Source organism: Sebastes umbrosus, chromosome 17 (assembly GCF_015220745.1).
Source record: "Sebastes umbrosus isolate fSebUmb1 chromosome 17, fSebUmb1.pri, whole genome shotgun sequence".
Taxonomy (NCBI): Eukaryota; Metazoa; Chordata; class Actinopteri; order Perciformes; family Sebastidae; genus Sebastes; species Sebastes umbrosus.
This window is the reverse complement of record NC_051285.1, coordinates 3,103,051-3,119,712: the sequence shown is the minus strand read 5'-3', so window position 1 is coordinate 3,119,712 and position 16,662 is coordinate 3,103,051. Positions and strand designations below refer to the sequence as shown.

The window sequence follows — 16,662 nt, the reverse complement described above, 5'->3', positions numbered from 1 at the left end:
GACAGTCACAACGGGCGGACGGGAGCGCTGTAAAGCTGCAGTCGCGAGCCACCTTTGCCCCGAGCCTTTCCAAGCCGACCTAGAGCCGGTCGCGGCGCACCGCCTCGTATGCGGGACTCCCCAGCCTGCCGTGTGTCGCTCACACCCTCCAGCTGGCTGTTAACGAGGGTCTTTTGGCACAGAGAAGTACTCGTATCAGTACTTGGTATCGGCGAGTCCCCAAATGTAAGTACTTGTACTTGGTCTGAAAAAGTGGTATCGGTGCATCCCTACCAATAATCATACGTGAACCCCCATAAAGCCAAACATAATGCCAAGCATTTACTTCCCCTGTATTCATTCTGCAGCGGCGCACCACCATGAGTCCATGAACGGGGCAAGTGTCTGTGATTAGTGAGCGGGCTACCTCCTGTTTTAAAGTGAAGCTGAAGTGCCTTCAACTTGCATTATTTCTAATAGCCAGCAGGGGGCGACTCCTCTGGTTGCTAAAAGAAGTTTGATTGTATAGAAGTCTATGAGAAAATGAGCCTACTTTTCAATTGAATTCTTTATTTTTTTATTTTAACTTTATGGTCTCAATCGCTAGTTTCAAGTCTTCTTCAATACAGCATGATGTTCATTTAGTAAATTATGGTCCAATTTAGAGTCAAATAGACCATAAAGCAGGAGATGCTTTAGGGCGTGGCTACCTTGTGTTTGACAGGTCAGTACCATGGCGTTTTCTGGGCTGGGAGTTGTCTGCGATTTCCTCGTAGAACGTTAACTCTTTCACAGTAAGTTTTCAGTTCCTGAAAGTTGATTATAAACTTTTTGGTTGCCTGAAAATGTCCTATTCAGCCCTCTTGTGTCACTTCTGGACGCAAAAATCCAAGATGGCAACGGCCAAAATGTCGAATTCAAGGCTTCAAAACTGCCATCCACAAACCAATGGGTGACGTCAGGGTGACTACGTCCGCTTCTTATAGTCTATGTGGTTAGTTCACATGTCTGTAATAACAGCAGGACAGTCGAGTGTCTTTTATCTAAAGTGCTAAAGTCAGTTATACAAGGGAAGTGAAGATAACATTGATGGACGACACATTAACAAATTAATTTTGCCCTCATTGTTCTCTGTGAAGTTTGGTGTAAGCGATGTAATGTAGCCCCGTTGAGTTTTTTTGTGGAGTGAGTGAGCACTGTGCCGGACTCCGTTTGACATGACAGGAAGATCGACAGATAAATGTCATAATTGTGTATTCTCTTGACAGACATCCATCTATGCCATTGAGTAGATGAGCTGCTGTGCTGACTGATAACCATGTGGGATTTGTGTCTTCGGTAGCATTTCATAGTAGATACGCGATATTCAAGTTTTATTCTACTTTCTGCTGAAAGAATTCAGCCTTTTCTCCCTTCATATTTTTTGAAAAGGTCATGATTCTATATCACTAGATCCAGATTGCTTGGGTTTCTAAGCTTGCATATAAGTAGGGGAAAAAAAGAAATGGAGCAAAGGTTAACATTTCAAGTATCATTCCTTATAAATTACTCATTCCATCCTCTGACAGCTTTTCATATTTTGCCTGAAAACATCCTTCGGGATACAGTGTCAATGCCTAATTCAGCACTGTATGTATAGATGTATGGCCTAAATCTGTGTGTGTACATGTGTATGTTGGGATACCAGTAGAGGCATGCCTGTTTATGTGCATATGTGTCCAAGTGTATATTGTGTGTACGGCATGTATTTGCATATTGTTTTATGTGTGATATGCACATATGGGACAATAACCACTATCTATCCATCTATGTTTATCCAGCATGCTTTTTTGTATTTGTCATTTGTTCATTCACAAACCATCTGATGGTGACATTTTCATTGAAAGTGACATTTGATTAGTGATTCCATTAGTGGCTTCTGTGAATCACGATGCAAACAGTAGCAGTGAGAGTACCATACATTACACAGGGACCACATAAATATGTACAATATGTATCTACTTATATTTTATTCATGCTAATGTTAGTGCGCGCATTTGTTTAATTGAAGCAAGGGAAAACATGTAAACCAACATGACCAACATGATAACAGGCCGACAACAATGAATGGGGAGAGTACAGGGAATGAAACTGTATGGGGAACCAATATTACTGCTGCAAATATTATAACAATTCTTGTGTCAAATGTAAAATATCTCAGAAAAATGTTGTGAAACTTAAAAGCAAAAATTGAAAAGTAACACCAACATTGAGACCTTGAAAACATGAAGTCACTTTTCTCCTTGTTCTTCCACCAGTGTGCCACATCTTCCACTAGTTTTGACACCAACTATAGATTAAAAGCTATCCTTTTTTATGATGTTCTATATTTTTCTTATTGACAACTAGTATTCCTGTTAAAAACTGTCATTTGGGAAAATACTGAGCTTTTTAAAAAATTAAATAAACACTAAAATTCCACACACTAAAATTCCACACCTAAACTTATCTAAAGAACTTGGAACCTGTGTGCTTGCCATTGCCATTTACATTAACTGAATTGGATAGATACCATTGAGTTTAATTGGAAAATAATGAGTGCTGTACCTTGGCTCGAGGCCAGCTGCCACGCTGCGATAGCATGGCTACGCTTGCTAGATACATATCAAAATTAATTTTACTGGAGAGAATGCTTATCATTTAAATTACCCTGCCTGTCAATGTCGTGATTTGTCATATCAAGAAAGAAATTCTGCATATCCAGTTAAACTGTAAAATGTTTGGTTTGGGTCTCCAGTGGGAAGGGGCCAGCCAGGGATGAAATAATGAATAATTATCTGCTGAATGATGTGAATGATTACACAGACATGTTTTTGTTAATAAAGATGCCCTCAGGGTCGCTGTTTATGTCTGATCCAAACTACTTTATTCTTAAAAGACTGTGCCCTCCAGAAAAATAACAGCATTGGCTGGTTGTTAACACAAGCAAACTCTTATGGTTGCATGAATAATGACATGCAATGTCACGCTACGGTTGGGTGGTTGGGTGAGACCACAGCTTTGGTCTGGTTTCCCAAACAGAATCATTTTAAGAACCACTTTCTAGCTTTTTCTAGACCTCAATGTCATCATCGGCAAACAGAGTTTGAATGAATCTCAGGTGTCATGTTTACTCACTTTTCATCTTGTAAGAACTGTAGTATAGAACTTCGGTCATGTGAAAACAGGGTTGCATTAACTTTTTCAGTCAAACTATTCTTCCCAAAGTCAATAAAGAATTTAAGGCAATATGGCAAAATGGTGGCTTTAACGTGGCCTTAATGTCAGCCTGTCTCAGTATTTTGTTGACTCTCTTAGAGAGCCATTCAGTAGAGCAGTGGTTCCCAAACCTTTTGGCTTGTGACCTTTTAAAACCAATGAAAGTCAACCCACGACCGCTCATTGGAGTGTGCATATTTCTATGCACTATCGACATTTCAAGCAGCATTATTCTTACCTTCTCAGATTGTAATAAATACAATAATTACTTAAAATGATTGTGATATTTTTAGAGTCCTGAAGATGTAAAACTACCTGGTATTAACAAGTAAGGATAAAAAAATCTTCCTTTTATTTAGTTTTATTCAGCTTCTTTCTCTCTAACTTGTTGATCATTTTGTGACCCATCAGGTTTATCTGAGGAACCACAGCCGCAGAGATCATTGATCACCGATCTTTGGCTTTTGCCGTGGTTACTTTTGTTTCTAAGGTTTCAGAGTTTCACCTGTTTGTCCTTCATTTCTTCATATAAAGACTAACCTACCTGTTGACAGGATTGCTCACTCTGTGGTAATCAACTGTGTGTAAAGATACCAAATCTGTCAGGTCAATGGATTTATTTATTTGGTTTGTTAAACAGAAAAAAGTTAATGTCAGTATGTGTAAACCATGAGCTCAAAGCACTCATGAAGTGAAGAGTTTGCTGCCAAATCGGAGCATTCAAACCTTTAGTCTTCTCATCACCGCACATGTTTGAACATGAAACCATGTGGCAGCTTAAACTAATACCATCTCTAACCTCAGTCAAACAGATTCTTTCAAAAACTACCACAGAGTTGACATGTCTGCCCCTTTCAACCTTGGGGCACATTTGTTCCTGAGGGTGCACACAATATTGTTCCCAGATTCACCCTCCTCTGAGTGACAATCCGTTGGATACATTCCAATACACGGGCGATTTTCACAATATGTCCCGGCCCTCCTGGGAAATTTCACTTTCAGCACCCACCAATTCCCTCCTCTCCCTGAGTAAAATGGGTTTCCGGCGATTGCAGGAGAGAAAATTGCGCCGTCTGTGCTGAGAGACATTTGCTGTAAATGCAGTTATCGACTTGATAGGACCCCTGTGATTATTGTGAAGTGGAATTACCCTGTTTTATCACAGAATGCACCTTCTGCCATTAAGTTTGACAACGCCTTCCATTAGGTTCTGCGTTGAACTGATGCAGTGATTAGAGACAAATGTTCAGGCTCCATTTTCACCACCTGTGAGACAGAACACCCATAGTAATATCACATTAATGGATAATTCCCTTTACGCTGACTCTGAATACATTTGCATGAATCTTGAGTGCACTCAGCAAGTGGATTTGCAAGAAGTCAGGGTAACTTTTGATCCTCTTCACAGGCCCCTAATGGTGCTTGAAATGATCAAATAAAATCTCTCTTAAATGAGAGCTCATTCATTTTAAGAGACGGAAATTACTCCTAATTTGATTTTGGGATTATGCATCAGACGCTTCTGTGTATTTACTCATAATGGCACAGAAGTGCCGGGCTGAATATTTTGTCTGAAAACATGCACTGTGTTTAACATGCTTCATTGTTGTTTGTCACTGTTGTATATACAGTTTTTAGCAAATACGTTCCTCTACAGAGGTCTGCAACCTGCGGCTCTTTGGCCCATCCCATCCCTGTGGATTTTTAAAAATGGAAATGAATAACTGTTTTTGTTTACATTTTTATTTATCATTGCAATGTAAGTATCCACAGGTAACATTTGGAAATGTAATTCCTAATTTAGAGGTTTCTAACTTTGGGAGCGCTGTTGGCATTGGCCCACTTGTTGTAGCTGGTGCATTGGTTGACCAGTCAATACAGCTGAAGAATCTCATCTCTTCTTTATTGATGCTTTGTGTGTAGAAAGGTCCAGTGTCCGATGAGTCTATGCATTCATCCCGTGGAGGGGTCAGAGCAAGACACTTTCTTTACAAAGTCCAGAGGCGTTTTGTGTCCTACATGATGTATCGAGCGTCATTGAACAGCAGCAGGTCAGGAACACAGAGCCACCAGAAGCCCTGGATGCACACCAGTCACTCATTTGTCTGCAGAAATTTGGCAAAAAGTACCAGCTAAATCAGATTCAGTCATTCTGTCTGTCTGTATTTCTGCAGCTCCTCAGATATAGTCGTCACCCATTGTGCTGTATTGACTCAGTTCTCTGAAACTGAGCACTGAGATTTTTTTTTCCAGCCCTTTCCCCTCGAAATCAAATAACATTTTGTTTGTTCTAAACAAACAGAGCAAAGCTGCCGCTCCTCACAGCCCAGCCAACGAGGGGTTTTATCTCTGTTAATGCTAGAAATAATTAAATCAATAATCCGCCGTCTGTGATATGATCTGGTACACAGTCTATATAGAAGATCAACACGAGATATGTCCTGGTGTACTGTCATTTCCCAGTGTTCTGACAAATAATTAGCAAACAGCAAACAGACTGAAGCTTGAACATGACGGCTGGGGACAAACCCCTTAATGTTTTCCATTGAAATTAGCAAGGCACCCTTTAGTGTCTGTATGAGATGCACCAGGCTTTCAAATAACTCCAATGTAAAAACCTATCCGCGTCATTATTAGATGCTTAGAGCAACTGATGTAGTATAAAGAACACAGGTCTTATACAAACATACTTATTTTAACCCAAACCACAATCTTTTTCATAAACCTAACCAAGGAACCTAATGTTGGAAAATGAGTTTGAGAAGAGACTGTTTGCATGTAATGACCTGAAACTGACAGGCCGTCCTTGACACGTCCAAAACTGACGCCAGAGGGATACCTAGAGTGTCACAGGCCCTGTTCAGACGTGGTATTAACATGCATCCTCAGTGATCCGATCACAAGTAGACAGCTTTAAGCACAGGTGTGAACACACTCAAGACGCATTGAGGACGCATTGAGATCGGATCTTTCAGACTACATTCAGAGGAGGTCTGGGCCATGTATGACCACATTCTTTTAGCAGTGTGTAGTGAACGCGTCCTGGCCACATTAAAGAACGCCTACTCATCTGATGTCCAGCTGGGATCCGTGGGATCACCGACACTGACACCCGACCGCCCGCCTGGTCTCTGTCCTCCCCGGCTCTCTGGTGCTCTGTACCACACTGTTTTCTGGCAAAAGCAGCGGTGTTGGTGGTGCGGAGGTGCCCTGGTACAATAACCTTTTATTTTTATGTTAATACAACTTACCAGAATTCAAAAATATGTAGGATATTACTACTGACATTTATGTAATATTACGTCACAACGGCTGCTGTCTTAGCCGTGTGTTTACTACGTGTTTATTTGCATATGGGGCGGGGAAGTGAGATCGTATCAGAAGTGGCCACTGAAGACGCATGTGGAGACACATTCTAATGCCAGGTGTGAACAGATGTACTTAAAGCTGTCCACTTGTGATCCGATTCACTGAGGAAGCATGTTAATACCAGGTCTGAACAGGGTCATAGTTTGAAGCATAGGGCCACTGACCAAGCGGCAGTATTTGACTAGTTGGGAGTGAGAACTTATTGGCTGAGCAGAGGAGATTTTCTACTCAAACATACAGTATGTGTTTATTACAGAAAGAATTCCTGCACTTTAAAGATCACACTTTCCATCTTCCTTAAAGAAAATAAGATGATATGATCCAAGAAACATAGAGGTAAAAATAACACAAGTCAATTAGTATTTTGTTATGCTGTGCTCACCGACGATTTGAGAACACGCCAACATCGCTACAGCGAAGTCAGACGGGTGAAGAAACTCGAGCAGTCATACGATCAAGTTGTAAATAAACCAACAGGATATCCAGATTAAATTTTAAAGAGGAAACACAACACCCTCATCCCTCATCTCACACCCTCATTTGTGTGGCATAAAAAATCCATTAAATATGTAATGTTACATTATAAAAAATACAGCAATGCACATTTGAAAACGTGCCTTCCTTGTGGATGTCTTGCCACACAATGAACCTGAAACTAATTGGTTTGTCCAGATAATTCAAACCAATTTATTTGTTGGTAAAAATGCAAGAGACAGCCCCTGAAAAGTCACTAATAACCAACCCGCTCTCATTCCCAACTCGCCACATACTGTACGGTCGCTTGGTCAAGACCCATTGGCGTCACCTTTTAATGCACTAGGTACGCCTTGGCTTCACTTCTGTTTAGGCAACAAAACTACTTGGTTAGATCTAATAAAGGATTGTGGATTGAGTTAAATTAAGTATTTATTACAGGCTAGTTAAGTACTTAACTTGACTTAAGTTAACGTAACATACTTACATAACTTAAAGGTCCCATATCGTGCTCATTTTCAGGTTCATACTTATATTTTGTGTTTCTACTAGAACATGTTTACATGCTGTAATGTTCAAAAAACACATTATTTTCCTCATACTGTCTGTCTGACTATACCTATATTTACCCTCTGTCTGAAACGCTTTGTTTTAATACATTACAATGGAATTGCAACGGAATTGCGTTGCTAGGCAACAGCTTAGATCCATGTTTACTTCCTGTCAGCTGATGTTATTTACATACTCTGCAACAGGAAATAAACTGGGACACATTTAGAATGTTTACGTTTAAAATCGTGTACTGATCTATATATTGTATATTTGTGACATCACAAATGGACTGAAATCCCAACGGCTTGTTTCAAATGCACAATTTCTGAATACGGGCTGTGCGTATTTCTCCATATATTGAGCGTTTTGACAGTTTAACAGTATTTATATAGGAATTAAACCTGCTTTATAATGTAAAAGACCTGAAAATCGCACTTTTTACGATATGGGACCTTTAAAACAAGTTAACGTTGACTTTTGGTTTCATACAGGATTCACTCCTGGGTGGAAAAGTCCTGCGTTTGTTGGACCCATCCATCCACCCCGACCTCCTCTGCATGCGGACTTTGTCGCTCTTTATAGTACGTCACCTGACGTAGGTAAAGTTGCAGTTTGTAAGTACTCTGGCTTTGTGTAAGATGATGATTACCAGGCCATGTCATTTTGTTAGGAATATTATTTAATCGGACGTGTTATTTGTCAGCTGTAAATCACCTCCTGCCAGTTGTTTTCTGAATGTTGCGAGCTGAATTGTTTTTGTCATTTCGTCTACTCTGCGAAGCCGCTTCTGACACACCTTTTAAATGCAAAGCTCTTGAAATATATTTTCTAACCTCATCCACAAAGCAAACTGAACAGCACTCATCATCTCCATGGCAACTTTACTGCAGGAGAGGAGACCCTGGTGAGCTTTTTTTGAGGATATATTTGTTTTATGTTTTCAGACATTAAAGACTTAAAGTAAAGGTATGCATGATAAACTAGTATTCATTTCTAATGTCACAAGGTGAAGGCAATAAACGCTGCTCTGCTAAAATTCCCAACCCTGGGCTTTCATTGCTTTCACAGTATTTCATTATACATCATTTGCCTTAATGCACTTGTTATAATGCAGATGTTAAAGAACCTACCTGCATTAAACACTCATCGTTGATTGCCATTTTATAATTCACAGAGTGAACAGGAGTACAGGTGGGTGTTTTAAGCAGAATGGCAGGCTGTGTTCGACCTTTACACAAATGGCTTTGATAAAAAAATAAATTAATAAAAAAAAAGAGAGAAGAAAAAAGTCATACTTTACCCAGCTCTGTAAATTGATTCATATTTGATCAGCGCTGCCTAGTTTGATCGTTTGGTCAGAGTTTGCAAGTGATTGACAGCTGGCTTTTATAGACAGCAGCTGGACAGCAGACCTCAGATCAGCTCTTACTGCTTGTTTTCCCCCGGTCTGTGAAATTGTCAATACGAAAATAGAGAATCATGCCAGCCCATCATTTAAACAGATTATTGTACGATAAGCTGCAACGGCTTTATCCGACAAACACAACGTTCATCTTTCTCTATGCTAATTAAGCCCTTCTGGTCACATGGTATTAACTTCTTGCTGTCTGTGCTTGTATCTGTACAATGACATACTCTTTGCACCAAATTAAAAATCCTGATTTGAATTGGTCTGATTAAAATTGTTCCAGCCAATTTCAACAATCAGCAAATTAGCACCATCAATCATGCATACTTTCGAACCTGGTTAGTTAAGTCTTACCAATTAAAATTTCTAATTATAAGGGACGTGCACATTTGTTATTTTAGCTTGTTTTTTCCCTTTGATTTAGCTGCTAACACATCCTAATTACAGTTGTTTGACGTAATGCGTTTTTATTTCAGGTTTCATGGTGCTTAAGAATTCTAACAGTGGGCGTCACTATAAACTTGAACTAAACCTGCTGTGTCTGGGCAGCGGCTTTGAAATGCATAAACCGTAAGATTACAAAACACCTCAAGTGAACCCCGCTGAGATGATATACGGCAGGATGTTCCTCATCTTTCAGCCGAGACTGGAGCCGTGGTGCAGTGGAGGGACGTCTGTTGTCGCTTAGGAGAGGAAAGAAGAAGTGATGTGAAAGACAAAAGGAGGGGAGAAGAAGAAAAGGGAGGACAGCGGAGAGGATGAGAGGGGGAATGAGGTAAGAGAATAGGAGAAGAAAAATGTAAGATGATGGAACAAAGGAAGAAATTCGGAGCGAGAGAACAAGTAAAGAAAAAGGTGGGAGGAGAAGAGAGTTAGAGAATATGAAACACTGAAAAACAAAACTAACCAAAGTGTCAGTTTGGTCTTTTCTGTATTTTTTGTTCTCAACAGTTTGAAATGACAAAGAGGTTTGTAAAAACAGTTTTGTTTCATAGCTTTGGATGTTTGACCCTGAAAATTATGCAGTGTGCCGGTTTTATACAAATAACTTTTTTTAATCATATTTGCTACAATCTCGCCTACCTCAGCTTTAAGTACATCTTACCATCAAAATAATGTGCCCTTTAAATAGCAAGAAAATACTGCACCATTGACTTTAGACCAGTTTTCTTTCGGTCAATGGTGCAATCACTTTCTGCTGCCCCAATACAGCAATGCACCAACAATGTGCCTGACCATACCTCATTTTAAGACCAACACACCCATGGGTGCTGCTTAATCAACGTGAAAAAGTATAACCATCCACAGCAGCTCCTTGAGGGACACTGAAGGATCTTGGGAAAATGAGGTGAGCTCTCAGCATCACTGGAGCTTTGAATACATTTATACGTCTTAAATACATCAAGCCGTAGAGCTGAATAGAAGCTGAGGACAGAAACACCTCCTCTTTGCTACCTGTCTCTTTAAAGCTAGACTAAATACAACCCAGACCTGGATGAAATGATATCATGTATATGTCACAATGACTGGGTTTGGGTGCACAGATCCACAGTACGAAATGCATGTGTGTGTGCGTTCTCAAACTCATTGCTTTGCATGAGCTTTTCCTTGGATAACCTGAGTGACTGGATGCACAGTGTTTGTTTTCAGCTCACAAACTAAATGACTAAACAAAGCGGTTGTGACAGTTGAAATGATCGGCGTGTCCTTGCCAAGTTCCATTCGAACTTCCCAGGGTGATGTTTCCTCCCACACCTGCCTCTTGTTGTCATATTTTACCACAGAGCACTTTGTGAAATGAGAACTGAGTCTGGAATGCAAATTATCTGTTGTTGACGTTATCTTTTGCCTCCAACTGAAACATTTTCTGACAGTGAAGCGAACTGAACAGATTAGCTAATGGTGAAAAGATCATGCCGCTGGTTTTGTACTGTATGTTTTAAAACTTTTATTTCAAGAGTTGCTTTTACTTGCAGAAATATCCAACTTGCAAGGGATAAATCATGCATTACTTTTTTTAATCAAACTTATATTGACATTTCCTTAAAAGGCAAAGATGCAAGACTGGACTTTTCTTTAAATAAGATTTTAATGAGATTTTTTAATCACTTTTAATTTGAATCTCCTGCTACAGTTTTGATGCCAACTTAACTGAAACTCAAATTGTGCTCAATTCTTGGCAGACGGCTGGTATGACCTTTCTCATTCTCATCATAACAGTTTCATATTTTGAGTTATTAAAATTTAAATAAAATATGACTTTTGTAAAAGTCAGTGTATACAACGAAGAATATAAAGATACACTGACATTTCATAATGCTCAGTATTAAACACAAGCTCAGTTTGTGTTTATGGATTACTATTATAACCCATAGATAGATAGATAGATAGATAGATAGATAGAAACTGTATTGATCCCGAGGGAAATTCAAGTTTCCAGCATCACATAGTGCAAACATATTATTAAAAAGACACAAGTAAGTAGTACAAAGTATATACATAAAAAAAAAAGACAGATATAAAAATACCAGGAGATGAAGAAAACTGAAGTGCAGTGTTACAACTGCGATACAGGATTATTAGTTCCAGATATAGTGCTGGATAATAACATATAAGAGATATACAGTAGAGACCAGGGGGATTAAGAAATGTCAAATATGGAATATAATGCGGGATAAGAACTGAGGTAGAGAGTTGTTTTTTAAATAGACTTAAGTGCAGAATAAAGCTGTGATTAGGATGACATGAAAAGACCTAATGTGAAGGCGTTTTAAAGACTCACTTCAATAGGTAAGGTCAATGTGTTTTTATATGATTTAAAGTCAGTAAAAAAATAATTCAAATCAGTATCGATGTGCACGACATTCACATGCATTTTCTTCAGGAATTGCTGGAATGGAAATCAGACTTGCACACATGTACAAACTGGGATGTATAAAACAGAAAGATTGAAAAAGTGTTAATGCATATTCTACCTTTACGATGAGCGATTAGCATACGGCCCCTGCAGGGAGTTACGTTGCTGATGTCACATAATTATCATGAGCTGCCTTGGAGTTGTGTCACAGCTCTCTGACTCATCAGCGCCCCAGTGTTTTTTTTTTTTTTTTAAAGAGTTATCTCATCACTGCCTGAAATGCAGTTCATTATGTAGAGATTCATTAAGTAGTGATTCATAACCTACTGAACTAAAGAGTCATTTCAGACACATCCATTATCTTTTCAAAGCAGTCACTCGTTTCTATCCTCGATGTGATATGAAAAAGTACAGCAAAAAAAACACAAGAATGAATGCACAAAAAAAACAAAACAAGAATGAATGCACACAAAAAACATACTGCACCTTGTTTAGTGCAGCACTTCAGTAGCCACTTTTACGAAAGCTCTAAATGTCCTTGAATGCACCAACAATTTTCAAGTTGCTCAGTTTTTTCAACTGAAGCATGACACCATAGAAATTACACAATGGAAAAATAATTACAGTCTAAATGTTTAGTGTTTATGAAACATCTCAAGCAACATTCACGTCTCTGGAATTTTCCGCTCATTGTGTCCTGAAAGGCTGTGAAACTAAAGGAATGCAGTTAATGGAATGATGTTATGCTGATACCCTTTTATGGAACTGAATAATGACTTCAGATCTGAAAAACTGTTCTTTTGTACCTAAACACAGATGACAAAAATCAGAACATAATGTGCTCATTTCGCCAAGTTTCACAACTCCCCCCAGATATTTTAAGGGACTTCCTGGTTAAATTTTAAAGACAAAAGTAAAACAAAGAGGACACTGTGGAGATACTGGATTGGTGCTCTCATCTCAGCTCTTATTGCTGAATGATTTTAGTGACGTCACAGCAACCTCCTTCATCCTTCACTAAGAGGGACACTTTGCCCAGATGGTACACTTGAGAACACTATATGTGGACTAGAAGACACGCGTGTCCATCTCTGGGTGCAGAGAGAACAAAGAGAGACTTTCTTTTAGCCTCTAAAAAACAGCTCACCTGCTCTGGTGTCCATCTCTGCCGGTCTTCAGGGGGAGCGTGCATGTGCTTTGATGCCCCTCTGGAGGTCAGGGTTGCTGTGGTGCACGGAGGGCAGGAAGGAAGGAAAGAATGAAGGAGGAAAGGAAAGATGGAAATGTAGGAAAGTGCACTTTGCTTTCATCTTCAAATCCAGCCTCTGTTATTTCCCATGATGACGAACAACGCTGATGCTGTGTGACGCGCACAAATGATTCATGGCTCAAGGGGATGAAATAATCCTATTAGAGTTGGTTCAATCAAGTGTCCAAACCAGTGCTCTGATTTAATGCTATTATTTTATGCATTTTACACAAAGCCCATGTGCTCACTTTATTCCTCATGTCATTCTTACAAAACCTTTCATCTACACGTATGCACCAAGGAGCTGCCCAGTGTGTGTGGCATAAGAGGAGATATATACAAACCAATAAAGAAACCACCTCATGATCACCTCTTCTATTTACTCAACTATTCCATTACCGTTGTTGTGCAGTGACAGGAAGTAGTACTTGTACCACCGTTATGTCTGGAGGTATTGTTTCATTTGTTGTGTGTTGATCGGACAAAGTGCTAGCGAGGATGTGTCAGAAAGAATGTTACTACAAATCATTCTTACCCGGAGGCTGTACAGTCCTACATTTACTTCAATAAATGAAAACATGGAAGTGGAATTTTAAGTGTGAATCTGCTCTAAAATACAAGTAATGGTGGACAATGTTCAGAGATACTCTTTTAATAAAATAAAAAAGGTACTTGTTTCTTTTTTTTCAGTATTTTTCCAGAGCACTGCGATACATATGCAGACTGCTGCTTCCCATAGAACAGAAGTTTTATTTCAGACTTCGTTGTCATGGACATGTCTCCCAATAACTTGACAGTACAATGCAAGAGGATTGAGATTTGGGCTTTTTTTGCACATACCGAGCATATGGATAGACACCTGAGAAGTGGATCATGCTTCTTGAGTATTTTCTGCAAAGTTTTGATGTTTTTTTTTCCCTACAGTGAAAACTTGTCAACAACATGATTCGGAACACCGCCTCCAATCTCTATTAAAGGACAAAAACTACCAAAACTCTACAGCCACTTTTCAAGCCTACAGGGAGGATGCATGTTCACACTCCAAAGATAGATTTTTGGGACAAAACTGTGTCACACCTCACAGATAAAAACATGAAACGTGCGAGAGGAGACCGACGCTGCAAGCTCACTCTCTCCCCGAGCGGGGATTAGACAGCTGTGGCCGCGAGTGAAACGACAACAAAGGCAGAATCTTGTTAGCTTATCTACTGTGGTGTGAAATTTGTCTTTGAGAACATCAGAAGATACTATGTACAACAGATAACAACCAGAGCATAACAGCACATTAACTCTGTGAATTACCTCTTGATGGATTTCACACAGTTAAAAAAGAACCGCGAGGTATCCAACTTTCTGATAAGATGGGAGAAAACCACATGTGAGTTTTAGATAAATATTAAAAATTAAATATAAAATAAATAAAGGTAAAGTTTGTTAGTTACATCAGTGCCGTATGGAGGGCATGGATGAGTGGAACGTGTTGTGTAATGTACTGAAAGGAAGCAAGTCAGGACATCAGAAACAAGGTTATTGGTGCTCTTGATATGACACGCAAACACCGCGTAGGAAGGCGGGAAGTACTGAGCCAATCACAAGCCAGGAGGAGTGTGGGCAACATTGGACTACAATACACTTCTTTTTAATAATCCATGTCTACGGATTTCTCTTGTTGAGGCTCTTTCTTCCCTCTCAGGTTCGTTAACCTCTCAAGGATGAAATGGATTTAAAAGGTGAAGTCAATACAGACCTGCCTTCATCGACAGAGCACATGCCTTTTATAATTGTATATCATGTTAACATGTGCATTGCCTTTTCTTCTATAAAAGGTTTTTATAAGTGAACTCTGGTATTTCATTTCAATTTCACGTCGGCTGATTATTTTCCGATAAATGCCAATAGCAGAATAATGGCAATGTGTTTTCTGATCATGTTTCATTTCAGGCTTTTATTCTTTTCATTTGCTGTCTGATATTCATAAATGAAGAAAGATAATTGGTCACAATTCACAGACTTGTTAAATAATGGAGGCAGGGACTTTGGTGGTTTTAGAAATGGAATTTCAAATGAGAACAATGTCAAACTTATATAATTCTTTCAAACTGCGGAGATGAACACGTTACACAGCTAGGACAAATTCATCGGCCCACAGTTTGCATTTACTCATGAAAAAATGTCAATTGATTCAAAATCTAACTTTCATTCCTCCTTTTTTTTAATAGAAGCCAATGCATTTAGCCTCTTTTGTTCTCCATACAGACTGTTTACCTGCATTCAACCAAAGCCTGCTCCAGTGTGATCAATACTTGGACTACAAACAGAGACCAGAACGTTTCCGTTGCCTTCAGATTCTGCCTGCCGTTTATTGAGATTACTGGCAGCTTAATGTTTCAAGGTAATGGCTGAAAGCAGACAGACTTTGTGTTGACCCTTTTAGATTAGTTTCACATTTTACAACATTTATTTGATAGAAATAATTTTCTATTGACTTAGTGCTACTGAGGTTCAGTGCTTTCAACTTTTGTTCAGACTTTTCCAAAAAGAGCCCAGCCAATGCCATCAATGCCACTTCAGAGAGCACAAACACACTGACATTTAGCAGGGGCGCTTACAACCGAGCCTGGCCAATGCTGTCAATGCCACAGCCACTACAGAGAGCACAACACACTGAGGTTTAGCAGGGGCCGCTTACAACTACCAATCAACAAAGATGCCCGTGTCCATTAGCCGGCTTGTCAAATGGTTTCTTTGAGAAAAAAAACATTCACTGTGGTGAAAAAACTATGTGAGCCAGGCTGGAAAACATAAATGAAGATCACAGGTTAACTAGACTTTTCAAAGAGGCCTGAAAGGTATCTGTAGCTGAGACAAAGATCAGACGATGAGTGGGAGAGGAGCCGGGTTGATGTGCAGGAGAGGTGATGAGCTGATGGTAGCCAGGTGTGTGGTGAACAGGGAGAGGTGATGAGCTGATCGTAGCCAGGTGTGTGGTGAACAGGGAGAGCTGATGAGCTGATTGCAGGCAGTTGTGCTGGTAGGCAGGGTCCAGGTGTGTGTCGTTTCCGTCCTGCCAGAGATACAAACCGGGGACACGGAAAACACCAAGAGTAGAAGGAAACACAAGGGAGAAAAAGGAGCACGGCATCGGCCTTTGACAAAGTTTCATGATTAACATGTGGTGATTATTGCAAATAAAGAAAACCTGTATCTGCTTGTTATATAAAACTAGCAACTTGTCATGCAACAAAGCCACACACTTAGGTCTAGGCAACAAATCCACTTAATTAGGTTTAAACTTCCAAAAATAAGTACGTCAACTAAGTAAAATAAATAGAAGACACGTCACAAAAGTCACAGAAAAATGCTTACAAATAACTCAACAACACTAACACCGGTCTCCTGGTTGAAAGACCTGTGTTTGTTGGACCCCATAAGCTGTCTTTCTCCCTTTTTATTTTACATCACTAGCTCTGAGCGTAGCATATTTACGCGGATGCATTTACCGTGCAGTCCGTAAAGACTACGTGGCGTACAAATGAC

The 16,662-nt window shown here is 39.6% G+C and overlaps 1 long non-coding RNA gene across 1 annotated transcript in view; it reads right to left on the bottom strand.

Annotated features, from left to right (window-relative positions):
• Nucleotides 1-16,413, bottom strand: part of LOC119475906 — a 30,461-nt gene extending 14,048 nt beyond the window's left edge. Inside the window, exon 1 of the long non-coding RNA XR_005203908.1 lies at nt 16,380-16,413. This is a non-coding gene — a long non-coding RNA (uncharacterized LOC119475906). The remainder of the gene's footprint in view (nt 1-16,379) is intronic.
• Nucleotides 16,414-16,662: the final 249 nt, after the last annotated feature.